The sequence below is a fragment of the Clinocottus analis genome, unplaced genomic scaffold (assembly GCF_023055335.1).
Source record: "Clinocottus analis isolate CAN_PGR_092001 unplaced genomic scaffold, fCliAna1.0.p SCAF_16, whole genome shotgun sequence".
Classification (NCBI taxonomy): Eukaryota; Metazoa; Chordata; class Actinopteri; order Perciformes; family Cottidae; genus Clinocottus; species Clinocottus analis.
The window spans coordinates 15440009-15456032 of NW_027175887.1; the positions used below are offsets into that span (position 1 = coordinate 15440009).

Sequence of the window (16024 nt, forward strand, 5' to 3'; positions counted from 1 at the left end):
ATATTGATGTCCTCAACTTCTCTGGTCAGTTTCTTTTTTTTTTTTGACCTTATTTCTCCAGGACTTGTTTGATAGTTCTCTTTCAACGCAGAGGTTTCCGAGGCTCAGGTGAAGGCAAACACAAGCTGCGGTGTCATGAGACCTTTTACACGAACCAGAGGTCTGTGTGTCTACTGGATTTATTTGAGCTTTAACCACTGTAAAGTTTGGAGGGCTGTCCGTCGTCGATGTCTATTTTAGAGGAATTTACGTGGATTACTCTGAATACTGAGCCATTTGTGTGGAAAGGAGTAGCCCGAATGTTGAAGCGGGAGTTTGTTTTCTATCAAAGCACAACAGTTTTTAATAATGTGCCGGAACCAAATATTTCTAGCTGTGTGGACCGGCGGTATGCAGGATGGCCTCTGCTGTTGGTGGAACTAATTCAACTTAATGCAGCCAAAGGCCATGCTGATGTGTGGGCTGTGCATTTCAGGCCACTAGGGAGCCATCCAGTCCCAGCCTTAGCTTTGCCAAGTTGGCCAATGAAGCAGTATACATTTTTTTTTTTTTGGGTAGTCACCATTTAACCACAGTCTACTACGGCAAATAGAAGCATCTTTATAAGCCCATTAGAGTTGTACCAGTTCACACTGATAGACTAAACCGTAGAGAATAGCTTTAGCAGAGTCAAGCATTAAGCCCGGCATTAGCCGGCTGCAGAGCTAACGCTTATCGTAATGTCACCATTGTGCAGAGAACGGCAGATCGCGGTAGCTTTATGCCTCCCGTGCTACACCTCGTATGTTCAGCCGAGGTTTATGTCAACACACATGTCGCTCTTTCTGCTGATCCTCTCTGGTGGAGCGAAGGCAGAGCCGTGTCTGGCAGCGTCCTGCAGTGATGGAGATGCCGTTTTTACAACACGGCGAGGTGATGTTCCACTGCGTGGAAAGGAGAACACTGGCAAAGACATGCACATGGTGTGGGTGTTAGGCGACGATGTGATGAAGAATAGGATGTATTTGTACGGTAACGCGCTGGGATTTACTAAATATGAACATTAACATTTGGGTTAAGACTGAAAGTACTGTGTGAGGTGATGTGGTTACCCTCTTTGCCTCAGCAGCTGATATGTTTTTTTAATTTAATCACAGAAAATGTAGTGGATTTAGTCTTGGCATTGGCTCCGGTATGTTAACAAAACGATGACACACTTAATACTGCGGATGGATGTACTGTAGGGCCGAGGATGAAGGGGGATAAACCTTTGTAGACTTTGTCTCGCGAGTTCAGTCATATTTCTGACGCTGATAAATTCATTTTCATTGCCATAACACTTCGTACCCAACTGCTCACAAGCTACACAAATACAGCATCGAGGAGAATAAGCAGATAAATGCTTTTCTGAGAGGATAATAGATTTGAAAACCTAGCTGGTCTGTTTGCTATCTTTTCATTTCAGAGGATAATACTGTAAACAATAGACAGGTGCGCTGTCCTCTAGTTATGTCATCATGTGCCTGTGTGACATTTATCTTGCATGCAAGGACACAACCTCAATACAACCATGTCATCTCCTTTTTGGTTGAAATCCATTCAAACGAGGCTCAAAACTATATGTAATATAATCATACAATATAAGAGTTTTTAGTAGAAATGTCCACAGCTGATCAAGTCCTTTAAGCATCTCCTACAGCCGGCTGTCGTGTGTGGAGCTCGGTATGTTTGTGAAGTCACTGTTTTGCTCTTACGCACCTGCTCGCCTGTGCCACACAAAGCCCCATGAATGCCGCCTCGTGATTGGCTGATGATGATGCAATGTTTCGTGGCGAAGAGGAGCCGCATGTTCTGAGGGCATTTCCGAAGTAATTGACCCTGCCGGGAATAGCGTCGACAGAGACGTACTGAATCCGGTGATGAAATAAATCTGCCAAACTAAATAGTGACATGGATGCACGGGCGTTCTCGGGGGCGCAACCTCGCATGCATTAAAGACGGCCGAGCACACAATGATGGGCAAGCGCCAGCCCTCTCTTTCCAAACCAGCAAGCCGGTCCTTATGGTAGCTTTGCTTCATGCAGTGTCCTTGTCACAGCAGGCAGTAAATGCACCAGGGCTTGAGCTCACATATGTGCAGCCCGCATGTACTGTATGTGTGCAAATATGTGCCTTGGTGATCAGAGGATAAGGATACAACCCGTCGAGGCAAATGAGATCAAATCATGACGTCTCATTTCAAGAGTCTTTGATCTTTTTCACTTTTGTACTTTTGAAATTATTCGCGTGAACCGAGGTTGCAAGTCAAACTCTTTACGACTGGTTTGTGCGTTTTTCTCCAGTGGTTTTGTGGCATCTACGATGAGCCCGCAGCGGTAATCCCACTAGTTGGCACTCAAGGTCGTTAATGATGCAAGAGTTTTTTAATATTGCATCCATTCATCAAGTGTCATTGTTTCCGTGCCACAGATATGCGCAGGGCAGAGTTTGATATCTGCGTAATGACGGGTTGAATAACATGAGCCGTCCATGTAAAATGTTTTATGAAAGTGATGGATGTATAAATTATGGGGACATCAGAGGCACAGGGTTGATTGGTCTCTGCTACAATAAAATATAATCCTCCTCTAGTTTCATTTAGTTCAACCTTTTCAGATAACATTTCAAAGAAAAGAGAGAGTATTGAGTTGGTTACTGTTGACCTTTTTGTTCTCTAAAAGCACACTGGTCACTCTGGTAAAGGTTAAAGTTATTTTACTCACTTATCCATCTTGAATAATATCAAGTCAAACATGCAATGCTTGGATCAAGGACTCTTAAAACACTTTGATTGAGGAAACACAAGCTTTTCGTACAATAGTTTTTTTTTTTTAATTTTCGGCTGCGAACTGGAAACACACCGCAGTCTTTTGTGTTAATTATTGTGGAGTGTTTAGTTGACTCATTCATCCACCTCGACCTATTTGTTCTCATGCAAACGTATAGTTTGCCTGCAACACTTTGCTCCTGTCGGGCATCGGTTGTAATGACAGATGCCGTTGTTGGTCTCTGACAAAAAACATGTTGGAAGAATATTTTGATTACGGCCTCGGCCGCACTTTCAAGTTATTGTGACATAAATCACGGCCAGAAAACTGCTCTTGAGCTACTGTCGGGTACATTCGTGTAAATATTGTGTGTCTGTGCAAAAAAGAACAAGGTGGTAAAACCTCTTAAACCTTCTCGTATAGAGGCGGCTGCATCCGGGTGGTTAGACTTCCAAAAAAGGGCAGAATATAACGTAGCAATTACTGTATAGCGGCTTGTATAACATGTTCCTAAAGTGATTGCAACGTGGGTCCAGGTGGCCAATATTTACTTCATTATCCTCTCGATTCTCCCCACTCGCGAAGCTGCAGTCGGTCCTCAGTGATCTGTTGGAGAAAGTACCGCTGCCCTAATGTGCTCCTTGAAAGCTCCAGCCCCTGAGTCATAAAAACAACTTGTCGTGTGTTAAGTTGTTTTGTGGTCGGACGTAACAAAATGGGCCCTGAATCAAAAGCATCTTTCTGCTGACTGTTCACTCTGTGCAGCAGAGAGGAGAGGAACAGATCCACATTTATTCGTGGTGTTGTTTGTAACGACAGCCTGCTTTTGGCACACTTTAACTTTTCTATTTGTTTGACTATTTGACAGTTTATTCCTCTTATTAAATGCAGCCCACCAGTAATTGCAACACGTCCGGGCAGCATTTTGAAAGTGGCATCTGTTTCCTGCTTTTGTGAAAGTTTGTACAGCGCAGATTAATTTGTGAAAATCGTGGCGATAATGAGGTAAATATTCATATTTGGTCGTCAAAAGGTTTTTTTTTTTTTTTTTTTTGGGACTTCAGAGCCCAACTTTTTTGCAGCGATGACATTTTCTGCCCTTTTCAAATCTTTGAAATGTCAGTTTTTCTGCAGAAAGCTTTTATAGTTAGAATCTCCAAGATCTCTGTTTCGTTCCCGTTGACATCCGTGGCTTTAAGCGGTAATTACAGGTGTGTTTTTGGTTATTTTTCCTGAGTATATTGGCACAGACATCCGTGACACTGCAAATGCAAGAGTTTTCAGTACACTCAATCCCCATTGTGTCACCTCATAGTGACTTAACAGACTTTATTTAAGTGAAAATCTTTGATTTTTTATTACAAAATCCAGGCATCCCCGATGTGTGAGGCTGATTAAATGTTGACATTTTTATTTTTGGTAAATGTTAAAATAGGTAGCTCTCTCCACAGCGCACAGATGATTGACGGCATGCAGAATAATCCCGCTGTCGGTATTTTCAGGATGGTAACATCTTCCTCATTTATGTTCACACAGTTGTACCTTTGCTGACTCTGAACGTATAAACCCTGCCTGCGGCAATTCGGAAGCTGCTCTTGTGGAAGAGTATGTGTGTGCGTGTAGATTTTGTTTACAGTTTATTTTAGTCTTGTAATTACATTAACTCATGTGTCAACCATTGGCCCTTCTAAGTCAGTCCTGCTTACAGAAAGCAGGCTCTTAGCACCGGAGATAACCACCATTCTGGTTTCAATCTATATCGAAATCATGTTTTATTCATCAGTTCAATAATTGGACTAAATTCAGGTTAAAGGAATATAGTTTGACTGTTTGGGGAAATACACATATTTACTTTTTAGCAGCGAAAAAGATCAATGCCACTCTATCGTGGCTTCGTTATCTCTGAAACTCATCACGTCGAAACGTTTACCAGGAGTCCAGTCTTTATGCTAAGCTAGGCTAACAGACCACTGGCTCCAGCTCCGTATTTACCGCACAGGAGTGCGAGTCGTATCTATCGTCTCATTTAACCCAAAATGTCGATGTTGTTGCTGATGGTGATTACATCGGGCGTCTGTTAGTTTATTTATTGCCTTCAGCTCGTGAATCTTCTCAAGTCATCCAAATCAGTTGCTTTCTTTAGTTTACAGCTTTATTTTCATTCGCACGCAGCCCAATGAAAGATATTCTAATTAAATACAATCCCAGTGCAATATTAAAAGTCATTAAAGTGCACTCTCCTCTTTATTACATCTGTAGAATTGAATCTAATCCAGTGCAACAGATCTGCCCCTAATTCTACATTTACAGAAGATTGCAATGGACAGTTTTTTGTTAAAAGTTGTTAATGCGACTGTAAGTTTATAATTGAGGTTTTAGCTAAAGTAATGCTGGACTGCATCATATTGAAATGTATTTTCAATAATCTTCTCCCCTCATGTTCCTACATGTGGAGGACTAAACATCAGAAGCACTTTTCAATAATGACAGCGTCGTTATTTTATAGTTTTTTGTAAAAGGCATGTTTTTTTGGGGGCATTTATGGAACAAAAACACACATTTAATTTCTTTCTCATTATTATTTTTTTTCCTCTGAGACTAATGAGTCGGTGACGATCTTTCTGTACCGGGACACTACTTTCACCGCACGTCCGTACGAGTACAACCAACCGGTTTCTCCTCTGGTGGAACAAAGATGGCTGACATCCATTCAAGCCTCACCTGGTGTTTTGTCGTACAGCAGCACTATGCATACACGCACACGCAGCAGCATGTATACACTCTGCTTTTAATATTCCCGTAGAAATGGGACACGCAGTAGTACATCTGCTTCCTCCCTTCACGGGACACCGGTAGTCTAAACATAGCAGATGCAGATCATGTTGCACTCTTCTACTTCCTGCAAGGTTGTGTTTTGTTACATAGATGTGTTTTTTTGTGTGTGTGATTATTAATAATCATTCAAAGCCAGGTGAATGCTTTAAAAAAAAAGGTGTCAGAGAGAGTTGATCTGAATCACTTTACGAACATGTCAACACCCGAGTGCACTTGTTATAGTGGAGAGCCGGATTTAGCTTCTGTTTCGTAGCCCTCTGGGCTAAAGGCTCATTCACAAAGAGGGCTGAACTGTGAAGCGAGGAGAGACAGAGAGAAAGCGTGCGAGGGAGAAAGTGGTAGAGTGAATAAAGATGGCGCTCGAAGAAGCCGTAATAGTCTTCTCTCCTCTCGCTCGGACCGTTTCCTCCTACGTTCTCCTCCCATCACTCCCGATTTCCATTCCCGAGCTGCTCAGACAGGAATACAAAGCAGGCAGCGCCCGATGATTTTGGGCAGATTAGCCTCCTTCTGCTTCTGACTGGATCCAAATATCCCTCGTCTCATTTTGTCCTCGGTCTCAATAGACTCCTTCGGCGTCTCTCCCGTAGGCCCCATCTTCTCTGCTTGACACTCCCATACTGAAAAAAGGTTGATTCATCAAACTGTAACAAGACATTTTGCATCACTTTGTGAACCGAAGCGTCAAATATGTCTGCGCCGCCTCGGGGCTCGGCGACAGTTTGGATTCCCATCTTTGCCCTCGATCAACATTTTAAACTGGCAATGGTGTTTACCATCGGTGCGCGGCTCCCGAATCCCTCGTTTGTTTCAGCGTGGCCTCGCGTGCAGATTCTCAGCCGCGTTTGCCGTCGCAAGTCTCTGCAGTTTAAAAAAAAAAAAAAAGTCCTAAGCTCTGCTGCAACCTGGTGGATCGCTTTTCATTTCCTTCCTCATTTTCCCCCCACTAGGAGCTACCTTCCTGACAAGGAAACCCAATTCCAACCTTATCGCCCCACTAATATACATGTAATGGCGTGTAACCGGCTAGGAAGCGGATACCGACTTGCATTATCCCGAAGTTCGGCTCAGCGAAAAAGGAAAGGAAGAATTTTTGCTACAAACATTGCATGTGAAACCCAAGTATGAGCCTGAACCCACCGCCAAGAACAATTAGAGCGGGCGAGTATGAAAAGGTCATTTTTTTCTTCTTCCCCCTTCCCCTGAGACAGACCTGTAAGCCAGTAGTTCATCCGATGCTGCCTGTGTTTAATGTCCCCTGATTGATTAGCTGGGTGGCATCCGTCTCCTCCGTCTGAGCCTTATCGGGAAAACCAAGAGCTCCGAACATGGTGCGTGATGACATTGGCAGTTTTGATGCACAGCCAGCGTGTGGCAGAAATACCCGGCAGGCAGGAGAAATATGTACACTGTGCGGAGATTTACTGAGATTATGAGCAGAGAAAGTGTGAGGAAGGATTGGCTTGTCTGACTGTGGTGAGCAGTGGGCGAGAAGGAGAAAGAGGGAGGAAAATGACGAATACTGTATGTCTGGATGTGTGCGAAGCGTTGTTGTTTTTGGTGGTGGTGGTGGTGGTGGTTGTGAGTCACTCGGTGGTCATCATTTCAGCAGCAAGGAGTTGCCTGCTAACGTTTGACCTTGTTCAATAACCGGAGCTCTGCTGAGGACTGCATGCCGAGGTAATCACGGCTGAAGTCTGAGGTTATCACAAGGGGGTTTGAAGGTTGACATGGCGAGGACGAGCTCCTTCGTTTGGGGTTATTTTAGGGCATGATTTCTGTTATCAATTGATTAATAATTTCATCCCAGAGCCCCAAAGTTGCGTGTTTGGTCTAAAGCCCAAAATTATATATTTGGCAAATTTGTTTGATGAATAATATGAACAAGTTGCCAGTTTATCAGGTTAAAAAAAGCAATAAAGAAATAGTAAGTTCTACCTTTTGTGACGGTCATAATGTTTTCCAGAGGTGTTGATTAAACTGTGCAGACATTTACATTCCTGCCGATGGTTGCTGTTAAACTGTAATTCCTTTTATATACTGGATGGTGTTTCTAACATAACGCCTACCTTCATTGATGTAAATGGTGTGGACAAAATTTGAAGCACTTCTCATTATAAAGCGGTTATCATTTAACAGCACTGTAACTATAGCGGCCAAAATGAGCTTACAGTTCAAGCCTCTTTTAAAGCAGTTAAACATAAACTGAACCGTTTAACCTTTATGAAGGTAGAATTCACTGCAGGACTGTTGCATTTGCATTAGCCACAGAGTAAACTGGCAACCCGGGATGTATTCCCACGTTCCCGTAGACGTTAATGCATGAAAAATCACATGTATACACACGTACTGATGTAATCAATTAGAAATCAATGCATGCACACACACAAGAAGAAAAGCACCTCCGTCCATCAAGCCCTCCATTTTTCTCCCACAGTTACTAAGGAAACGGGAGCCGGTTGTCGAGTCTGTGAAGTCGCTGTGAGGAAGCAGACCGGCAGCGAGCGCTAACCTGATTATGAGAAGTGAGGCTCTGGGGTTAAAGGCTGTGTAAATGCTAGATCCTGCATACATTACAAAAAAAAGATCACGACGCTGGCACCTGCGCGCGTGCTTTGGCTCTCTGTTTTTAGCTCGACGCTTCGCTTAATGGCGCTGAATTCACATCATCGCATGTACACACAAGCGCTTAAACTCTGCAGTCACTCCGTATGTTTTGTCCACTAAAAACACACCGTCCCACTCTCTGACGCTGTAGACTCATGCTATCTTGTGCCCACGTTCACTAATGTATTCACCTCATTGCGCGTCCATGTTGCAGCACCCAGCCGTGACATCACGCAGCTCGTCTCGCTGGAGGAGTTTGGGGACACAGTACAGCGATCTTGGCCTCTGCCGCTCTGTGGATGCATGCCAATGCACATTGCCGTGTTTATCTGTGTATTTGCCTGCCTTTATTTTTTTGTTCTTGTGGAGGTAGTGGCCATTATTCCTCCGTGCAGAGCGGCTGCCGCGGTAGTTTTGGCTCCTTCTGTCGGCTCCTTTCCGTTTGGCAGATGTGTTTCTTGCTTGGCCGGGAACCGTGGGGATGGCTATCGGTCCAGCGTTGCAGCTTTCTCTCCTCCCCCCCCGCCCTATCTCTTGGCACACCAGGGTGCCAAAGGCCGTCACAGTGCAACATCAGCTCCACCTCCTAGATGGCGTCGGGGACGTTGCTCTGATTGCTGCAGAGCTGCAGGGTTTTTGGCAGCATGGGTCTCGTCCATCGCGGCCCACTGCCGACCCGACCACGGCCAAACAGATGCTCTGAAGATGGAGGAGCGTACACAGATGGGTCGTTGTCTGTCTCTCAGACCGAAATGGAGTATTTGTCTATTTGAGTTGGATATTGCCGAGAATTATGGTGCAGATTATGATACAACAGGGCATGTAAAAGTGGTTGTGGTTGTTAATTTATACAAGCCGACTGATGCAGGGTTCCTGCAGGCAGATAGCAACGTGGAAATTTGAGCATCTAAATCTGATGCCGGACATTTTACAGTTTACTCGACAACTTTGTTTGCTCGGATTCAAAAATGGCTTTGGTATTTCTGTACTTTGGTTTCTATATTTACATAACTTCCTAATATCGGCCTTGCTGATTCATCTGTTTGTGTCGCTTTGCAGCTCTCTCTCTCTGACACTTTGCAGGCCTGTTCAGTAATCTATCCGTGCAGAGAAGTCATTTTCTAAATGGAAACGGTGCCGGGTGTCAGAGATAAGTCAGTGTTTATAAAAAATATTGTATACGGTATTTATTATCCATTTATTTCCCTAAATCACTCCCCCCCGCCCGCCCATATCTGATGCCTCTTCAGGTTGTGCAGGCAGTGTCTCGGCATCAGCTCATTTTAGTTTCACCGGCAACAAACAAAGCTTCAAATATTCATATCTACGTAGAATTATTAATGCGTCTTGGGGTCGTTTGTATTTCGCTGGTTTCATGAAGACACGCTGTGGAAAATGCCAGGAAAAGCTCGCAGGAGCCACGGTGGACTCCTTTCTTATTGCTTCGAGTCTTCCCCGGTGTTGCCTTTGAAATTAAACAACTGCTTACTTTGTTTCTCTCCCACCGTCTCTGCGTTCTTGTGTCGAGTGCAACTGTGAGAACAGCGGAAAAAAAACACATTTGGAGCGGAGAAAATCACCCGTGGATACAGTTTGAAGTGTTGCTCGGAGAAAAGATAATTACGTGTGTTCACGTAAGTGTGTGTGTGTCTGTGTACATTGTGTACAATGAAACAACGATGATATTCTTCGGCTCACTTGCATCTTGCAGCTATCGGCACGTAAACGCATCCCCTGTAGTCGCGCCTCAAAGTGAACGGCGCCCTCAGAGGACTTGAGATGTGACGCGGTGGATAAACGCTGACTCCACGCCGAGGCCGGCACAAATCGACAAATGGGTTTTAGCTCGCTGCGTTATCATTGACCGGCCTGTTGTTGTCGCCGCGGCTCTTGTTAGTAAAGTGTAAGCCTATATAGGCGATCAATGTCAAGGACGGCGGTGAAATGCCGAGGACACAAAGCGCCTTTTTTGTAGTTTTCACGATCTCCCCTGAGCGTGTGCACAAAAACACACGGAGAGATGGAGGGATGGAGCGATAGAGGGATGTCATCTGAAGTTGATCCTTCCTGCATTAGTAGTCTGTCGTGGTTTGGTGTACAAGCACATTTTCCACAAACTGTTGCGCTGCATGCGGATGTGCTTCCGCAGGAGCGAGGTCTCACCTGGTGTCGGCAAACAAAAGACCGTTAAATGTTTCTTTGTTGCTCTCCAGTGTGTTGCTGTCTGCTCTCCTAAATGATAAGAGATCTGATGAATATATTATTATGAATGCTTGTTGGTTGGACTAAAAAAGCCGCCTGAAGACGAGGGCTGCAACGATTAATCAGTTATTTTTCGACAATGCCAAACATTTCAGCTTCCTTTGTGACCATTTGGTGCTTTTTCTTGCTTTCCATTATATTACAGAGAATATGTTTGGATTTTAGACTAATGGTCAGACCAAATCAGACATTTGAAGACATAATCTTAGAATATAGCGATGGACCCTTTTCACTATCTTTGAGAAAAAAATAATTGATTAATCAATAATCAAATGAACGGTTAGTTGCTGCTGCAGACGTCACCTTCTGCTCAAAGAAGTTGCAATCGAGATTTTTACAATTCTTTTAATGTTCAATAGACAAAAATAGTTTTATCGAGGAAATAATTGACAGATAGTTTTAAAATCAATCACAAAAATCTTGAGATATATAATCATTCAGTCCCACAACTGTCATTAAATGGGGAACAAATTACGATCCCAATTTCCAAGAGCCCATTGTGACCCAGAACCAAAAAGATCTTTAATCTATAATTATGTAAAATAGGAGAAAGCAGCCAATCTCCAAATTGACTAAACTGAAACCAGTGTTGCTTTGGCATTTTTTGCATGAAAAATGGCCGATATTATTTAACTTCCCGCTGATTGATTAGCTGTTTTCAGCTGTAGCACACGGACACATCTACTATCCGTAATTGTGGAGATTTTCATTTGAACATTTTTCTTGTGTACTTTTTTTTTTTTTTGCGTGCGAGTGTGTGGGTCGTCGTGTGTTCCCCTTCTTCTGCTGATAACGACAGCCGGCTGTGAATGATTCATAGCTGAATACTAATGAGACGCGCTGCAGATGTCTTGCAGAAGCCAAGCTGTGCCCTTTAGGTGTCACTCAGCCCTCGGGGATGTTGGTCACCTGCACGTCTCTCTCGACTCTCACGACTAACAGAAGCGTCGCGGGAAAATGCCAAAGCGGAACGCTTCAACTTCTCTGATTCCCCCATTTGTTCCAGACTTAATTGAACCTTTTCGAACTTTGCGCGCCGCCGCGCGGTCACTTGCGTCTATCGCGGACGTGATTGAACGCAATATGCGCAGCAGATTAGAAGAGATTAATCATTTCGGCTGCTGGCGCTCTTCAATAGATTAGTTGTTTGGGAAGAGAGTGCAACAAGATCTAACAGAAGAAGGTCACGGGCGGAGAGAACATCGGCGCTGTGCAGTGGAGGGAGGCTAGGGAGCTGTCTAATAACAATAGGGAGCAGCGTTGGCCTTCAAAAAGTGCCTCATCGCTCTCTTCCTCTCCTCGTCTCCTCCTTTTGCTCTCTCCCTCCCTCCCTCCCTTTTTCTTGTTTCGTCTTCACGGTCGAACATACCTGATTCCGGCCCGGGCGTAGCATGAGTCGGTATCGATTTCTGCCTCCCTCCGCTCTGTTGGTGGGTGTTTGGCGGAGGAGTTCAGGGACGCTCTGTCGTTGTGTGGCCTTTTGTAACTTTTTCCACGTCCTTGCATCGCAAAATGTGCCGCGTGCCGCGCTCCCGCCTGGCGCCACGCCCTCTGAACGCCCGGCCTTATGGGTGTCGGCACGTTGCACTTTGTGCAGCAGGGTGCAGGGGAAATCTCAGCAGAGGAAGAAATGCATCCCTCCGGCCGAATCCGGAGTGTAAATTCAGCGGCGCGCTAATGGAGTTTAAAATGGCTGTTGTCGAAACAGTTACTTGAATCGAGATGCGAGCCGAGCGCACTTATAATGTGCATTTTTACCGCCCTAAGCCGGGATAAGCAATCGGCAGCGTTCCCAGTGCCGCAAGATGGTGGAGTCTGTAGGGAGTTTGGGGGGAGCAGCACACGCAGGCACCGAGCCGCTGATGTATAAAGAACGGTATGTCGTGTCGGGAAATCAGTGAGGCAAAAGTGATGCTTTCTGTCACTTTGTGGTCAATACGTGTCAAGGAGAGGCAGCTTTTTGAGGCAGGGACTGATGGAAATATTGGTTGGTATATTGCTCTGGCCATTTATTAGTCTGTTGTCTCTAAGGCCTACATTTAGTAAAGTATTGTAAATATCCATCTTTTCTATTCTAAATGAAGCATACAAGGATTTTAAGGTCTGAGCAATTGTATTCGCCTCTTTGCTCAAAGTTTTCACACTTTGATTTGATTATTCTGCAATGATTAGATAATAAATCATTGAGTCAGTCAAAGAATATCATTTTGTTCATCAATTCATCATCACGATTCTGAACATTTGCTGGTTTCACCGTCTTAAGTAGGAGGTTTTCTGTTTCATTTCAATATAAATGAAGCATCAATGGGTTTAAGACTTCACAGCGGCCTATAAATGGTCCCTTTATGATCAGAATTATTAATCACGACATATCATATCTATGTTTATATTACCTGATAAGTAAAAAACAATTTCACAACAGAAAATATATATTTGAGGTAATGTAGTCTCATCTAAAGTAGCGCTACCATAAAATTTTTCTCCACTAGAGGACACAAGTTTTTCTTTAATGGTAAATGTTGCACTTAGCATATATCTCAGCTACAATTCTTTAAAATATGAATATCAGCAAAGGAAGAGCTTGTAACTGGGGTCTAAGAAATTGTGATTTGTGAATCTCAGAACTGCATTTTAAAGGCCGACAGATTTAAACAATATTGAAAATAATCAATATCTTCGGCCCTGGAGACAGGTGATTGATCTGCTGCTGGTTTCAAAGGGGACGTCTGCTCTCCGAGCATACGGTTAACTTTGCGCTGTGCATGAATTAACGTCTCGCCCCGGTTCAAACCCTGCAGACCACTCAAACGGGAGCCGCCGGCGCCAGCTTCTGCTGTAAATCAGCCGAAGAGCAACTAAGAGACGTTGGTCCGTGACTCCGCTGTGTCTCATTTTTGCATCGAGGGCGTAGTACTGTCTCTGCGAGTGTAAGGGTCGGCTTTTATTCCCTCCACACCCCCGTACGCTAACACATCCCCGGCTCTCGTGTGCCAAACCCTCCGCTTTGGGCTGCAGCCTCCCGGGTCTCTCTTTGCACCTGGGCCTCGTTCACACCGTCACGTCTGGTTTTTCACTGTCATTATCGTGATCATCATATTGCGCTTCCTTCTGACACATAATCACTTTAATTGGACTGGAGCTGGAGAAAAAATTGGGGGCAATTTTGTGATGGATAGGAGACGAGAGAGGCATTTTGTCTAATTGTGTTGAAAATCCTCTGTTTCCTCTCAAATATGTGAATAGGTTTTTGCAGTTATTTCTCCGTGTGTGTTTGCATATTATCTTTGAGATTAAGAGGAGTAACTGTCTGTCTTTCTGTAGATTTGACAGCAGTGTTTTCGCTGGAGCCATTTTGTGCATGTGTGTGTGTTGCCACACACAGCAAAGCCGGGGATAGTTCGGTGCTTCAACGCGCTCCTGGAAAAAAACATACTTCTCTACACGCCACAGCTCCTGTCTCACGACAGAAACACGCCGGTCAATTCATTTCACTCACGTCCGATTGATTTTTAATCGCTGTCGCATCTTCGGCAGATTTTTAAATTTGTTTGCTTCTCACCCTGGTTCGTTCTGACATCACGGCGACATCACTCTGCATTATCGATCTGCAGCAGCGCTTATTATTAGAGCAGACGCCGGCGCGCTGTTATTGTGCGCAGGCCATTTTGAGGAGGACTCTCATCCGTGTGGTTCTGTTGCGGATGACTACAAAGATATAATTAAATCCTCGCTCCTCGATATTTTTCTCTCTGCTTGTCAGTGTATGTGTGTATGTGTGTGTGTGTGTGTGTGTGTCGGGGAAAAATCTCTGAGAACATCCAGAGATAGACGGCTCACATCAAGCCGAGCAAAAACCAAGAGAGTGAGATTTAGTGTTGCTGAGAGAAAAAAAAAGGCCACTCGTTAAAGTTATAATAATAACAAGAAGTGACATAAATCTTCCAGATACATTTCTTGTGTGATTTGCGTGTCATCTGTGCCAAAGTGCCAAACACTGAGCAGATCCCAGCGCCCTCCGCATTGATTTCAAACTCTACTTTTTTCGGTGGCTTCTGCCACAAAAGCTAAAGTGATTCTTGATTTCTCTTCGAACGTTTGCTCTCACCACAGAGAGAGGTGGATATAGATTTTCTTTTTACTGTCTGGGGGTTCTGGCTGTTTTCAGACAATGTGTCTCATCCTCTTGGCAGTCTTGTCGGTCTCGTAGCCGTCGTCTGGTTCGTCCTGCGTTCTCTCAAAGGACTCGTCCTCACATGAGCAGACGTTTTTGTGTCCGGCTCTCTGTGACGGTCCCTAGGCCTTCAGATTAGCAGATTAGAAGAGCGGCGATTTTTAAAAAAAACAGTGCGCGTGTGTGCATGCTCGACTGTGTGTTTGTGTAAATGTGCCGACACTAATTCCATTGTCTCAGAAACCACCAGGTATAATGCAGCAGGTGTGTGTGTCTGTACGTTGGTACGGATCGCATTGTGCTTCGTTGCTCATTACATCACCTCCACACGATATGGCGTTCATATTTATGTGATCTCCCCGTGTACAAACGCTGTCGGCACGCCGCCGGAATATGAATCTGTGCAGGAAAAGAGACCGTTAACCTCAGCATCCTTCTGATGTCGCACGCGCACCGACTGTGGACAATGGCGGCGGGGCATCTTCGCGGGGCGGAGCGCCTCTGAGTGGAGCAATTCTGGTGGCACCTTGGGCCGCCAGCGCTGTCTCTGCAATCACGCTCCCATTGAGGGCAGCCTTTCATCTCGGGCCCTTTCACAGAAACCTTTCAGACGGAGAATGGGAAGGATGGAAAGAGGGAGATCAAGGGGGAGGGGGTGTGAGGGTGGAGGGGAGGGGGAGGGGGGGTGCAGAGGAAAGGAGAAGGGAAGTGCTCCTGCGGCCCCGAGCACCTCGTCTCCAATGCCGGCTGTGAATAAGCATGCCGGCTGATAGAGAGCGCGCAGATGTTGAGAGGATGTATAGTGGCGTGAGTCTGTGTGTGTGTGTGTGAGGAAGATCGGCTGTTAGTGGAGCTCTCCCATTGTGCGTGTTCACCGTTTCATCCGCTCCTCTCCAAACCCCAGTGTGTCTTATGAACATAGTCATCGAGGCGTGATGCCACCGTGGGAGAACGGCGGCGGCGCGCTACCAATACAGTAGAGTACAGTGCATTGCATCACTTTCTTGGCTCAGCCAGAGGTTTGGCTGTGCCGAGCTGCTGAGCTGCCGAGCGGATGGACAGAGGGTGTTTGCTGGCGGTGCAGGGGGAGGGGATGTTTGGTGAGGACTACCAGGTGTTCCTACCTGATGGGCGGGCGGTCGGCCAGGTGTTGGTGCTGGGACACGGCGAGCCAGCCGCAGGAGGTAAGCAGGGTGTCCATCCCACTTCAAATTCGACGTCAATCACTTTTTTTCTTTTTTTTTTCAAACGCTCCCTTTTCTAAATCTGTTACGCCGCTACAGAAACCTCGATCTGCGCCAATGTTTTGCTCAGCCTCCAGGTTTGAACTTTGGACCGCTCCCCAAAATGGAAATGTGTGGAG

At 45.1% G+C, this 16024-nt stretch overlaps 1 protein-coding gene across 10 annotated transcripts in view; it reads left to right on the forward strand.

The window, feature by feature from the left end:
• Positions 1-16024, forward strand: part of srcin1a (SRC kinase signaling inhibitor 1a) — a 95549-nt gene that overhangs the window by 2210 nt on the left and 77315 nt on the right. The window lies entirely within an intron of this gene.